General features: G+C 37.2%; 1 protein-coding gene across 2 annotated transcripts in view; it reads left to right on the top strand.

Annotated features, from left to right (window-relative positions):
- Positions 1 to 15,607, top strand: part of PDE3B (phosphodiesterase 3B) — a 229,276-nt gene that overhangs the window by 14,514 nt on the left and 199,155 nt on the right. The window lies entirely within an intron of this gene.

The raw sequence follows: 15,607 nt of genomic DNA, 5'->3' as shown, positions 1-15,607 counted from the left end.
TGACCCAGCCATCCCATTACTGGGTATATACCCAAAGGACTATAAATCATGCTGCTATAAAGACACATGCACACGTATGTTTATTGAGGCACTATTCACAATAGCAAAGACTTGGAACCAACCCAAATGTCCAACAATGATAGACTGGATTAAGAAAATGTGGCCCGTATACACCATGGAATACTATGCAGCCATAAAAAAGGATGAGTTCATGTCCTTTGTAGGGACATGGATGAAACTGGAAAACATCATTCTCAGTAAACTATTGCAAGGACAAAAAACCAAACACCGCATGTTCTCACTCATAGGTGGGAATTGAACAATGAGAACTCATGGACACAGGAAGGGGAACATCACACTCTGGGGACTGTTGTGGGGTGGGGGGAGTGGGGAGGGACAGCATTAGGAGATATACCTAATGCTAAATGATGAGTTAATGGGTGCAGGAAATCAACATGGCACATGGATACATATGTAACAAACCTGCACATTGTGCACATGTACCCTAAAACCTAAAGTATAATAATAATAATAAAAAAAAGAAATGGCATTTCTTTGTGATTGTAATTTGCATTTTTCTGATTTCTAGATTTAGATGTTTGTTGTGATGTAGAGATACGGTCTCATTTTTTATCCGTATGGATATCCCGTCATGCCAACACACTGTATTGAAAAGTTTATTTATTCTCCATTCATCAGTGCTGCCTCTGTCCTATATCAAATTTCAATATATGTATGACTGTATCTGGGCTCTATTATGTTTTATTTGTTAGTTTATGCATCCTGTGTTAATACCACACTATCTTAGTTATAATAGCTTTCTAATAAGACTTAATATCCAGTATTGATAGTGTCCATTGATGTGCAAAAGTTTTCAATTTTGATGAAGTTTATCTACTTTTTCTTTTATTGTCTATGATTTTGGTGTCATGTCAAAGAAGTCACTGCAAATTCAATGTAATGAAGCTCTCGTTCTGTGTTTTCTTTGAGGAGTTTTATAAAAGTTTTAGTTCTAATATTTAGGTCTTTGATTTATTTTCAGTTAATTTTTGTATACAGCGTAAGGTAATGGTCCAACTTTATTCTTTTGCCTGTGGATATTCCATTTTTCTAAGACCATTTGTTGAAAAAAACTATTCTTTTAATAACCTTTCAACAAAGTGTTGGCTTGTTTGTTGAAAATTACTTGACAGTACATGTGAGGATTGATTGCTAGGCTCCCTGTTCTATGTCATAGGTCTATATGTCTGTGTTTATGTCAGTACCATACTGTTTTGATTATTGTATCTTTTAGTAAGTTTTGAAATCATGAAGTTTGAGACCTCAGACTTTGTTCTTTTTCAAGATTATTTTGGCTGTTTGAGTGTCCTTTGAGATTCCATATGAATTTTAGGATGAATTTTTCTGTTTCTGCAAAAAACATCATTGGGGTTTATTTTTTATTGTGGTAAAAAGCATAAAACTTACTCTGTTCTTTATTTTCAAGTGCACAGTTCAGTAGTGTTAAGTATATTCACATTGTTGTGAAACAGATCTCCTTATCTTTTCCATCTTGCAGAACTGACACTATACTCATTAAATAACAACTCCCCTTCCCCTGTCCCCTGGTAATCACCATTCAACTTTATGTTTCAATGAATTTGACGACTTTAGATACCTCATATAAGTGGAATCATACAGTATTTTTTTGTGACTTGCTTATTTCACTTAGGATAATCATCTTTGGGATTTTGATAGAGATTGCCTTGGATCTATAGATTGCTTTGAGTAGCACTGGCATCTTAACAGTAATAGGTTTTCTAATCCGTGAAAATGGGATATCTTTTGATTTATTTGTATATTAATTTATTTCAGCAACATTTCGTAGTTTTCAGTGTATGAGTCTTTCACCTCCATGGTTAAGTTTATTCCTGAGCATTTTATTCTTTTCAATGCTGTTGCAGATAGAAATGTTTCCTTAATTTCCTTTTTGAATTATTTATAGTATATAACTGTATGCAACTGATGTGTATGTGTTGATTTTTATATACTGCAGCTTTGCTGAATTTGTTTGTTCTAATAGTTTTTTTTGTGGAATCTTCAGGGTCTTCACTTAGTTTTTGATCCTTAAAATTAGTGCTGCATATGTAGACTGAGAAACCTCAAGTAAAAATTTAAATTGGCCTCAAGTTGGCAGTGTTCCAAGGCAACGGTTAAAAGCAAATTCAGATTCTCCACGGCCTCAAATAATTCCTACAGATAAAATCCCAAGGAAATTGAGCAGTGCCTAGTCAAAGATCCACAAATCAGGCAAGGAAACAAGGCACTATGAATAGGAACCTAAGAAAAAGTACACAACCAAAACACATCCACCCTCGGGAGGCTGAGGCAGGAGAATGGCTTGAACCCGGGAGGCAAACCTTGCAGTGAGCCGAGATCATGCCACTACACTCCAGCCTGGGTGACAGAGTGAGACTCTGTCTCAAAAAAAAAAAAGAAAACAAAAACAAACAAACAAAAACAAACAAAAAAACACCCACCAAAGCTTCGGATTATATAAGAAATATAAAAACACATTTATTATGATGAAAGAAATAAAATAGAAACCTGAAAAAAATGATTGGGGGACAGGTGATTAAAAAAACTGTCACTGGCCAAGTGTGGTGGTTCATGCTTGTAATCCCAGCACTTTGGGAGGCCGAGGTGGGTGGATGACTTGAATCCAGAAGTTCGAGACCAGCCTGGGCAACATGGCAAAACCTTGTCTCTACAAGATACAAAATATTAGCTAGGCATGGTGACGAATGCCTGTAGTCGCAGCTACCTGGGAGGCTAATGTGGGAGCATCACCTGAGCTGGGGAGGTCGAGGCTGCATTGAGCTCTGATTGTACCACTACACTGCTGCCTGAGTGACAGAGTGAGACTCGGTCTCAAGAAAAATCCCCCCAAACCCCAAAACACACACACAAAAAGTCGTATAGGTCAGAAGAGTTGGAGAATAAGAAGCAAAGTATAACTTGGATTTAATTGAAGTTCGAAAAGGGGATAATAAAATGGAGAGGAAGAAATATTAGAAAAAAATGGCTGTAAAATAGCATTTTAAAGAACTGATGAAAAATGCCAAGTTTTTGTCCAGAAAGCTCACTGAATCTCAAGCAGAATAAATTAAAAGAAACCCATACATTATTGCAAAATTGCAGAACCTTAAATAGATAACTACTAAAAGAACTCAGAAAAGAGAAATTACCTACAAAAGAATGAATGGCAGTTTTACTGAAAGGTGACTTATTAGTAGCCACAGTGGAATCCATAAAGCAGTGGAATATTATCCGACAGGTGCTGAGAGAAAATAACTGTCAAACTAGAAATCGGTGCCCCGCAACATTATCTCCCTAGGAAAAGTGCAAGCTAAAACAATTTTAGAAAAGGAAAAATTGAGGGAGTTTTTACCACTGAAAGTACATACTCAGGCAGAAGAAATGAATGAGATCAAGAAGGTATACTAATGATAAATATACGTAAAACTAAACGAACGCTGATATTATAAGACATTATTAACAATGCCTTCTGAGAGAACAGGCTAGAACTAAAGTACTAGAAAACAATAGCATTTACATTGGAAAGCAGAAATTAGAAGAGTATGTTAAAAAGTTATATTTCAAGGGGAGGGCTAGGAGTTTGACTTTAAATCTTGTTTATATATACACACTAGCTGTCTACACACACACACACACACACACACACACCCCTAGTGCAACTGCTGAAAGAGTAGATATTGTGTGAACGGCTTCCAAACAAATAGAGGTGACAAAAGAATTGAGGGAAAAAAGGAGAACAAATAATTAATATAAGAGAAAAAAGGAGGTCAAAAAAGGAAACCTAGCAAACAGGACAAATACTTAAAGCATGTAAAAAGATGATAGAAATAAATCTAGATACTACCACGAATCACAATAAATATAGAAGCAAAAGCTTTCGTTAAAAGAATATAAAGATTGTCCACTTGGATTTTCTGACTGTATACTCTTTGCAAACATAAGAATTTATCAAGGTCGAAAATAAAAGAATGGAAAAAGGACACAAGACACTATAATAAAACTGGTAATATTAATATCAGAAAAACTGGGAAAACACTTGGCTAGAGAAAAAGTTGATCATTATGTAATTATAAAAGACTGAATTCACCAAGAAGATACAATTTAAAATTGTAGATACCTAATAACATAAATGTCTATGTCTATATATATACATACACATATATACACACACGTAATTGATAACTATTTCCAAATTCACCTACAGTAGAAAGCATTCCTTTTGTATATTTTATTTATACCTTTAATTCATTCCTATCACATTAATATACTTTTCTTATACTGTCTTAATTACCCTTTCAGTTATTAGCCCCCATTTTTGAGCATCTCAGTGTGCTAGGTGCTGTGGGGGAAATATAAAGATCAATAAGATATGGTTCTATCCCTAGGGAGTTTATTTCTAGTTGACTCAGATGTGCAGACTAGCTCACTGTGAGACACAATTGTGTAATTACTGTGTTCCAGTCGAGCACCTCATTGTGGAAGGCAAAAGAGTGATCAGGCCGGGCGTGGTGGCTCACGCTTGTAATCCCAGCACTTTGGGAGGCCGAGGCGGGCGGATCACGAGGTCAGGAGATCGAGACCACGGTGAAACCATGTCTCTACTAAAAATACAAAAAAAAAATTAGCCGGGCGTGGTGGCGGGCGCCTGTAGTCCCAGCTACTCAGAGAGGCTGAGGCAGGAGAATGGCGTGAACCCGGGAGGCGGAGCTTGCAGTGAGCCGAGATTGCGCCACTGCACTCCAGCCTGGGTGACAGAGCAAGACTCTGTCTCAAAAAAAAAAAGAAAAAAAAAGAGTGATCAGTTTTTCGGGGGAGTGTATTGGAAGTCTTTGTAGAGGAGGCATTTGAAGGACATACTATATAAGACTTGATTAAGTAGAGACAGGTGTTGAGAGTGGTAAACCATGTGATGGTAAAATTCATGACATTGTGGAAATCAGAATGGAAAGCTAGTAAAGTGAGGAGTGTAGAGTTAGTGTGGGAATGTTACTGGAAAAGACTGGAAGATTGGTTGAGAGTAATGTATGGAAGATACTGAATGCCATCCTAAACTTTTTGATTTATTCAGTGGAAGATGTTGGAAAATTTTCAGAAGAGGAGACATTTTCTTTATTTAGTTTAGAGAGATTATTGACAATGGGAAAAGTAGATCAGAGAATGAAAATATTGGGGGCAGGGAAACCGTTATAATCATTCATATGAGAGACTGAGAACAGTGGGAGTGGAAAAGCCCTGGTGATTGGAAAAAAGGAGGTATGAAGATGCTTAAAGTCTTAGTGACTGAAAGTTTAGTGGTGTCATTAGCTAATGTAGGGAACATTGGAAGATGAGCTGGTTTGGGAGAAATGCTAAAGAGCTTGACTATTGATTAATGCATGTTCCCGTTTTCACATGTGAATGGTTGATACCTCTTTTACATCTCTAAATGGGTTGTAAACTCCCTGAGTGTAAGAACTAAGCATTTCTGTTTTGTATTTATCATTTACATTTTGGAGTTCACAATGGATATCTGTTATTATATTTATACTTATTGTCATTTCTTATCATGTTTCCATGTTAACCTTGAGTGAAGAAAAGAACTGTGGGTGGAGATGAATCCCAATTTCCTACTGTCTTTGGTATTTTCATTAATAGATAGCTATTGCACAGTGGTGAAGCTAGACTGCTTGAGTTTAAATGTCATCTCTGCCACTCACAGAATGTTGGACAAGTTGTTTAACTTCTCTGTACCCCAGTTTCTCTGTGTATAAATTAGGGGTAATAACAGTATCTATCTTATTGATGTGAAATAGATGTGATATGAAATGTTGTGAGGATTAAATGAGGATTAATAACCTGTAAGTTCTTGGAACAGTGTCTGGCACCTGACAAGTTTTCAACAGGTTAGTTGTTATGGGTGTTATTATTAATAGTTGAAATTCTCATCCTTGAATTATTTAATAGTTTATGCCAAGTTTCTCTAAATCAATGGTAAAACTAGTTGAAATTTAGATCTATGAGACAATCCTTTTTTACTGTCTCGATACTTCTCTTGGAACTGGTATTAAGCAAAAAAGCAAATCCTTTCCATAGGGGATTATATAGGGGAAATTATTTCAACAGTGGTCAGTATTTAGGACAACAAAGAAAAGATACAAGGAGTAATTTAAAAAGTGATTAAAAGGGGGGTAATTTGGATTTATTTTCTTTTAAAGTTTCAGAGTTAAAGATTAAGAAGAACCTTTGGTCTTCCAGAAGAAAAATGTGTCAGCTGCTACAGTCATAATTTACTGTCCCATAAGCTTTTTGTTCCAGTTTGTCACTTTGGAGTTGGGAGTACACTGGGAAGTCAAACAAATGTCTTTACCCATAATTCTTCCTTCACAGTTCACTGTCTGTTAAGCATGTTGATAACTATGCAGCACCTCCCCAGGAATGGTAAGAGGGAGATAAGAGATATGGAAACAGAAAGAAGAGAAACTGTATGTAAAAAAGTGACTCTTCCAACCCTCTTTGTCACTCCAGTCAGTATTCGTCACTTTACTGCTTCAATGTAACACTTTGTTCCACTTTTCAGAAAAAGTCTCCAGAAGAGCTTCTACCAGTTAGATAGTAATAGTTCAAAGCAGACAAAAATAAATATGGATAGGAATTTTTACCAATATATAGGAAAATATTTTTCTTTAGGGGAAAATACTTACATACACATTACTAAACACCAGTGTTTATCATTATGTAAGTCAATTTTTGTTTGTTTTTGTTGTAAAAATAAGCACCAGGTAGAAATAACTTTAATACCTGAAAGTTCATTTCTTCAGCAACATTACTGGGCATTGTGCTAGGAGCTATAAGGGCTATGAAAAAGAATCACATAATATCATTATTCTTAGGAGTTTAATGTAAGATAAAAAGTGATTTTATTTTAAATAATAAAAAAGGCAGTGCAATTAATGTTGTAGTGTTTGAGAGGTCTCAAAAAATAACACCCCAATTCCCTGCCCAAATTTTGAGAAGAGGGTGACAGATGAGATATCAGAATACCACCTGTATTCCTGATAAAGCTGTTATTGGAAGGCATGGCTTATATCAGTAGATAGTTTTGCTTTCTAATACTGAACCCCAGAGTTAAACAGACTTTCCTGGTCATTAGCAGAATAGGACCAGGAACATTTTCCCTGTTTGCCTGGAGAGCCTATCCATGGAGAAGCATTGGAGAACTTCTGCTTCCATCTAGTGGGTAGGCTTCCAAGAGCAAAAAAAGGGGTAGAATTATGCTTACATGATTCTTTAGTCTAAACTTACCAGTCAGGTAAGTCACTATCCTCCTTCTAGGGGATAAATAAGTGAAAGGGTAGAGAGAGTCCAAAAATATTTAGCAACAGTTCTTCCTCATAGAAGCCATAGGATTGAGAAAAAGGCATTGCCTCTCTCGACACGATAGTAGAAAAAGCTATTTGAAATTCCGACATCTTTTAGACAACACATGTTTTAATTTTTGCTTGTTGCCTTTCTTTTTTTTTTTGAGATGGAGTCCTGCTCTTGTCGCCCAGGCTGGAGTGCAGTGGCACTATCTCGGCTCACTGCAACCTCTGCCTCCTGGGTTCAAGGATTCTCCTGCCTCACCCTCCCAAGTAGCTGGAATTACAGGCATGCGCCAACACTCTCAGCTAATTTTTGTAATTTTAGTAGAGATGGGGGTTTTGCCATGTTGGCCAGGCTGGTCTTGAACTCTTGATCTCATGATCCGCCTGCCTTGGCCTCCCAAAGTGCTGGGATTACAGGCATGAGCCACCGTGCTGGATGTCACCTTTCTTGTAACTATAGTGTCTATATAGTTGCATGGAATATAATAATTTAAAAACTGAGCCTAGATTCTGCCTTTGTTCATTTGTTTCTTTCTCTTGACAAAATCGAGTCACTTATTTCTGTGCATTTATTGTTGCACTTAATATTCTCTATCATATTTGGGTTGATAAGCCTTTCCTGTCTCTACATTTTATGTTCTTTAAATGCAGGGACAGTATTTTATTTATTTATGTGACCCTGGTGCTTGGCATATATCAAATAGTTTATTGAGTTGAATTATTGGATTAAATACTTTTTATCACTTCACAGGACATTTTTTTCCTAGTTGATACATAATACTCATAATTTCACCATTGAAAGTAACTTGAAGAACAGGATGCCTAAGGAATAAGTTCTTGATGTCACAAAACCCAGCAAAAATCTTCTTCAGCAGGGGAAGCTTACTTAGGTGAATGCCTCAGTTTATAGGTGAAGCTTGGAAGAATATTGCAAGTTGGGAGAATGGAAACTAATGCAGGACATTGTGTGCAGGAGTTGCCTCTTAAAAAAAAAAGGAGGAGCATGGAATGATAATTTGAAGTGAGATCATAGTGATGCAGTAGGGTTATAAACAGTTTTTACATAACTTTTTCAGATGTGGCTTGCAGAGTTAAAAATTCCTAGATGTTTGAATGGCTCTCAGTTAACAAGTGTTGATAGAACATTTTCAGTGCTTAGACTGCGCTTTTGATTTCTAGGGAGAACTTCATTTTTAACATAAATTTACTAATTTTAATAGTTCACCAAGGAAGAAGATAGTAGTAAAATACTAGTCATAATTACTTAGCAAACTCTGGAAATGTGATTTTTTTTAAAAACTTTTTTTAAAGTTCAGGGGTACATGTGCAGGTTTGCAAAGGTAAACTTGTGTCATGGGAGTTTGTTGTACAGATTATTCACCACCCAGGTATTAAGCCTAGTACCCATTAGTTATTTTTCCTCATCCTGTCCCTCCTCCCACTCCAGTAGGCCCCAGTGTGTCTTGTTCCTCCTTAAGTGGTGATGTGTTCTCATCAAGTACATTTTTGTCGGGTAACTGAAGTTTATCTTTTTACAAGTAATATCTTTTTAATTTAAACACATTTTTGCTGTGACTATTTCTATTATGTTTACCCCTATTTCTACTTCCCCTGAATAGATCTTGATGAAAATAATGTATTTCTCTGATAAGTAAGGGTTGTCATTTTAAAAATTAGTGAACATGTATTTGACAAAATTATTAGCAAGCACTGCAAAAGCATTCATACAATCTGTTTGGTAAACTGTGTGATCTCCCAGTTCTGTGTTCCCCCAAATAGTTCACCCACACATTCCATAAAAGATTCTCTTTAGGCAGATGCAACAATACCCTGAAGGCATAATTGTTAGCTTTATAGTCAGCATTAGGCAATTAAAATCCTCCAGAATTAATTCCAGACTTGGCTGTAACCCTAAGAGCCATTCTGGAAGACAGAGGATGTAGAGTTTACGAGATCTTATGCCCTGTTTATAAGGGAGGGGAATATCCCCAAAATATTTAGAGGAGTTCACACATATTGAATGGCACTAATTTCAATGACAAGAGCCTATTTCTAATATTCCTTATATTATTGCTTCTAATATTCTTTTTTTTTTTTTTTTGAGGTGAGGTCTCGCCCTGTTGCCCAGGCTGGAGTGCAATGGCATGATCTCGGCTCACTGCAACCTCTGCCTCCCAGGCTCAAGTGATCCTCCCACTTCAGCCTCTGGTGTAGCTGGGGCTACGGGCACGTGCCGCCATTCCTGGCTATTTTTTTTTTTTTTTGTATTTTGTAGAGATGAGGTTTTGCCATGTTGCCCATGCTGGTGTTGAACTCCTGAGCTCTAGTCATCTGCCCGCCTTGGCCTCCGAGAGTGCTGGGATTGCAGGCATGAGCCACTATGCCTGGCCCCTTCTAATATTCTAATACTAGAATATTCCTTATATTATTCTTTCTAATATTTCTTATATTTCTAATATGCCTTATATTAGTCTTTAGGGCTAATAGGAATAGCTTCTGAAGTGCTTATAATAGCTACTTTGGGAGTGTGGCCTTTCTGATTAAATGCTAGCTGATCACCCTTAGAGTATAAATTCTTGTTAAATAACGTATTTACATTTAAATAACAAGAAAGGAGAACGTAAGCATCCTGAAGATTAGAATTTTTGTCTGTTTTGACACTTCTGAAAAGAAGACATTTATGCAGCCAAAAAACACATGAAAAAATGCTCATCATCAGTGGCCATCAGAGAAATGCAAATCAAAACCACAATGAGATACCATCTCACACCAGTTAGAATGGCAATCATTAAAAAGTCAGGAAACAACAGGTGCTGGAGAGGATGTGGAGAAATAGGAACACTTTTACACTGTTGGTGGGACTGTAAACTAGTTCAACCATTGTGGAAGTCAGTGTGGCAATTCCTCAGGGATCTAGAACTAGGAATACCATTTGACCCAGCCATCCCATTACTGGGTATATACCCAAAGGACTATAAATCATGCTGCTATAAAGACACATGCACACGTATGTTTATTGCGGCACTATTCACAATAGCAAAGACTTGGAACCAACCCAAATGTCCAACAATGATAGACTGGATTAAAAAAATGTGGCACATATACACCATGGAATACTCTGCAGCCATAAAAAAGGATGAGTTCATGTCCTTTGTAGGGACATGGATGAAGCTGGAAACCATCATTCTCAGCAAACTATTGCAAGGACAAAAAACCAAACACCGCATGTTCTCACTCATAGGCGGGAATTGAACAATAACACAGGAAGAGGAATATCACACACCAGGGACTGTTGTGGGGTTGGGGGAGGGGGGAGGGATAGCATTAGGAGATATACCTTTGAATGGGTAAATATCACACTGACTTTGCCGAAGTATTTAAATAAGTTTCGGACATTATAAAAAAAAATACATTTTGGCCAAAAGCTTAATTAATGCAAGAGTTAAAAAAAAAAGGTTTGAAGCATACAATCCTATTTCAGGGGGGCTCAAGAGTTTAAAAGGAAGAAAGGGGGAGACATCCAGGTAAGAGGACATGCATGCTAGCTTTCCAATATTGGACATTAGCTACTTTTTCTGAGACAGTATCGACCCTTTGACCATGACACATCTTTTTGTAACAGAGTCCTACTTAAGCTCAACATTTAATTGGTACTTAGAGCCAAGAAATACATGTGGACCTACATTTTTTTGCATATATTTTCTGTTGTAGCCTCTATACAATCTAAGGACACTTGGTTCTTTCTCTCAAAATCCTTTCCTCATTTTTGAGTAATTTACTTTTGAATTTATAAATACCTCACCTTATTATTCATCATATTATTTGCATTATGTTAAACCCTGGTCAACCCTCAAAATGTTAAAGGAAAGACATTACTATATTTTTTAATGAATACACTAAACTTTTAAGTACAAATACATTTGTCATCAGCCTCTGTAAAGCCATCAGATGTTTGAAAAAAAATTTTAAGCATGAAGCAAAGGGTCTAGTTTTAAGAACTTAGCTGTGAATGGATAATATCTTACCCATTTAATAGAGTTCTCCAAATGAACAAAGTATACAATGAAAGGAAGGTCCCTTAGACGTTTGAAATTTTTCTGCAGCACAATCCTGTCTGTCTTCTTTATTCAAGAATTTGTAGTCGTTTTCAGAATTCATTCCAGAAACCAGCTTATTAGTTTAGATATCAGCACACTGGTCTTGGCAAAAGATAACACAAAAATAAACAACACTATGTCAAAAAGGATGAAAAGCCAGCCATCCAACCAGTAGAATTGTTTTGGAAACCTGTTTGTCTCAGACTGAGATCACACATTAAGCCTTGGCTGTTGCCTTCCATTCTTGCACAAGCCTCCCTGCTCCTGGGGACCTTCTGTAAGAGTGAGCATCCTAATGAAAATAGATGGCACACTCAAATGGCTGAAGTAGGGAGAGTTTATGAAGGAGTGATTTATAAAAGAGTGGGAAGTGTTAAGAGAACATGGTATGAGTATCTGATGAGCAACAACAGATAGCCATTATCACCTTTAGACATACAAGGGCAGAATAGGGAGCTGTTAAGACTCAGAGAGTAGCTATAGTATAGAGGTTCATTTGAAAGAAGCCATGGCTCTGGTAGTAGAGAAGCATCACTAACCAGAGGTGATTTTACATGAGAGCGGGGGTGGAGATGGGTGGGAGAGTCGGGGAGAATAACTACTCCAGGCTCACTTCCTGTCTTTCTGTCTTCTGCTCTTGTCTTCCATTGGTTGACTCCACCCCAAAGACAGAGGGCAAGGGGGGTTTTGGATATAAACAGAGTCTCCTGGGGCACTGAACAGGGTGGAGAAGAGTGAAGACTGGATCTGGAGGGGCAAATGAAATATTCGTAACACTACCATTTTTTTATTATACTTTTAAGTTCTAGGGTACAAGTGCACAACGTGCAGGTTTGTTACATATGTATACATGTGCCATGTTGGTGTGCTGCACCCATTAACTCATCATTTACATTAAGTATTCCTCCTAATGCTATCCCTCCCCCATCCCCTCACCCCACGACAGGCCCCAGTGTGTGATGTTCCCCACCCTGTGTCCAAGTGTTCTCGTTGTTCAATTCCTACCTATGAGTGAGAACATGGGGTGTTTGGTTTTCTGTCCTTGCGATAGCACTACCATTTTTTTAAGGACACAGTATCTGCAGTATCGGAGGAAGGTCCTTTTAGGAAGAATCATGTAAACAAAGGATAGAGGAGTACTGAAATAGAGAGTATGTTGAGAAACTGGAAAATATTTCAGATAGTTCGGAGTGTGTACTTAATGAAGAAGAATAGACATAAAAATGAAAGCATAGGTTAGTATTTGTAGACAAATGTTAATCTTTATATTGCATGTCCTCTTATTTATTATTAAGTCTTGTATTATAAATATTTTTATAAATACCCGAGAATCAATAGTACCTTCATCATTAGGTGGGAGATAGTTGGTCGAGTTTTGTGCCTTAGCATGGTTATCTGGGTGATTTACACATAGCGGCCTAGTGCAAATAGTACAAAGATCAGGAGTCATTTAGAGAGTGGGGCTTTCAGTTAAGAATATAGGCTCTGGATTTGGACCATCTGTGTTTAATTTCTGACTCCAGCACTTTCCAGCTTGATGACCTTAGGCAAGTTATCTAATACGGGCTCAGTTTTCTCGTTTTCAAAATAGGTACAATCATAATAGTTTTATTTTAGAGTAGTTGTGAGGATTGAGTAATTCATATATTTAGCCCAGAGCCTAGCAGATACTGTTAATAAATGTTACCTATTTTTTGTTTTTTAGTTTAGGAGGGTATTATAGATATCTTTGAATATTTGAAAGGCTGCCCCATGAAATAGGGATTAAACTTATCTTCATAAGAACCTCTAGTATCAGAATCAGGAGTAATGTGTGTAAGTAACAGGCAAACAGATTTGGGATTAATATGAGAAAATCTTTTAATAATTATAGAGTTGCTTGAATTAGAATAGGTTAGCTCATGAGATAATGATTTACATACCACGGGAAGTTTTCAGGAAAACATCAGGGGGATGTTTTAAAGTATTAATGTCTCAAAATGAGAAAATTAGATAAAAGCTTTAGGATATCTTCCAACTATAATAGTCTATTACTTTATCCTAAAAAATTTGTGAAAATCAAATTCCACGTAAGAGGAAATGTGTTTGATTTCCTTTTCCACATCTGTGTCTGTTCCTGTTGACAATTTCTGTTCCTAACTACCTTCCAGCAATCCAGCTTACATGTCATCTATCTTTGTTTAATGATATGTATACTTTTTTATTTTTTTTCAAGAGACAGAATCTCACCATGTTCCCCAGGCTGGGCGCAAACTCCTGGGCTAGGTGATACTCTTGTGTCAGTCTCCTGAGCAGTTGGTACTACAAGTGCACACCACCATGCCCAGCATATTTAACAATATTTATTGAGCACATACAAATGTGCCGGGTATTGCCCTGGATACTGTGATTAGTACAGTGAACAAGACACATCAGTCTCCTGCCCTAATGGAGCTTTAAGAAATTTTAGCAGAGGGAAATAGAAAGTAAAAACACAGTGAAATAAATTTTAGGTAGTTTTAAGTACTGTGATGCATGAAGAAAATAAAACAGAATAATAGTATAAAGGGATACTAGGGCTTTGGATGGTGGAGTTGGAGGTGGTGCTTTAGGTATGGTAGAAAGGGAAAGCCTCTCTGAAGAGGTCACATTTTAACCAGCATATAAATGTTGAGAAGGAGCTGGTCATGCTGAGGGAAGCACATTCTAGGCAGAAGAACTAGCAAAGGCCCTGTGTTGGGAAAGATCTTGACGTGCTTGTTAGAAAGGAAACTGGGTGGCTAGAGAGTGGTAGGAGTGGTAAGAACAGTGTGGATCACATAAGGCCTTATACACCTTGTTAACATTTACATTTCACTCCAATTGCATTCTAATGGCAAGTAATGAGACAATTTTATGGTATAATTTATGTTTAAAAAAGATTATTCTTGCTTGTTTATGGGCTATCGACAGAATAGCTATAGAGTGGAAGCAGGAAGATAGGAGGCTGTTGCAGTTATCCAAGTGAGACATAATAGTGACTTGGACTATCTCAGATGACTTTCTCCCCCATTCATCCCTGGATAGAATGTCCTTTTAAAAAATATTTTGTAGGCCAGGCATGGTGGCTCATCCCTGTAATCCTAGCTCTTTGGGAGGCCGAGATGGGAGGATTGCATGAGGCCAGGAGTTCGAGACCAGTTTGGGTGACATAGCAAGACTCTGTTTTTGCAAAAAATTAAAAAATTAGCCAGGCATGGTAGTATGTGCCTGTGTTCCTAGCTACTCAGGGGGCTGAGGTGGGAGGCTAGGAATTCAAGGCTGCAGTGAGCTGTGATTGTGGTACTATACTCCAGCCTGGGTGACAGAGTGAGACCTTGTCTCAAATATATATATGTGTGTGTGTGTGTGTATATATATTTTATAGTGTTTACCAGATACTACTGTTAAAGTATCTTTATATTATATTTTAATTACGTATACAGTTGGCTTCCTCATTAGATTCTGAGTTTCTTAAGCACAAGGACAATGTCTTATCCCTTTTCTTACTATTTTAGGTAGCATTATAGCACTGTTGTTAACTTTGCACTTAAGGCATTGCTATTAAGTGAATTCATAAAACTTCTACCTGAACACAGGGCTTTTTATAGCTATTACAAATGGCACAGTTAAATTACGTAACTGCAATAAGGTAAGCTAGATTTGAAATGGAATTAAAAAAATACTTTACCATATTTTACACAGAGAATGCAGTTTGCATATAGTTTAGGAAAACCTACTAAGAAGGGAAAATCACAATGTTTTATTAGGGGTGAAACACAAATCAGAAAGACTTAGGGAAATAAAACCAAGAGCTAGTTTTGTTGCTCTGTTATGATAAAGGCTAAACTAATGTTAACAAGAGGCAAATATAGTGGCTCAAGTAAGAAAGAAGTTTATCATATAACAACAGGTCACACATTCAGGCTGCTGGGTCTTTCACGGGCTCCTTCCTTTATGTTGCCCTGCCACCTCTTAGGATCTTGTCTTAATTTGCATGGTCAAGCTAGGACATTGTCACACTTATCTTCCAGTCAGTGGGGAAGGGGAAAGAGAGAGTCCACAGAGTCCAGATAAATAATTTTATTTTAA

This window comes from Hylobates moloch, unplaced genomic scaffold (genome assembly GCF_009828535.3).
Source record: "Hylobates moloch isolate HMO894 unplaced genomic scaffold, HMol_V3 SCAFFOLD_11, whole genome shotgun sequence".
NCBI classification, from domain to species: domain Eukaryota; kingdom Metazoa; phylum Chordata; class Mammalia; order Primates; family Hylobatidae; genus Hylobates; species Hylobates moloch.
The sequence above is the reverse complement of the archived record's forward strand: the minus strand, read 5'-3'. Positions and strand labels throughout refer to the sequence as shown.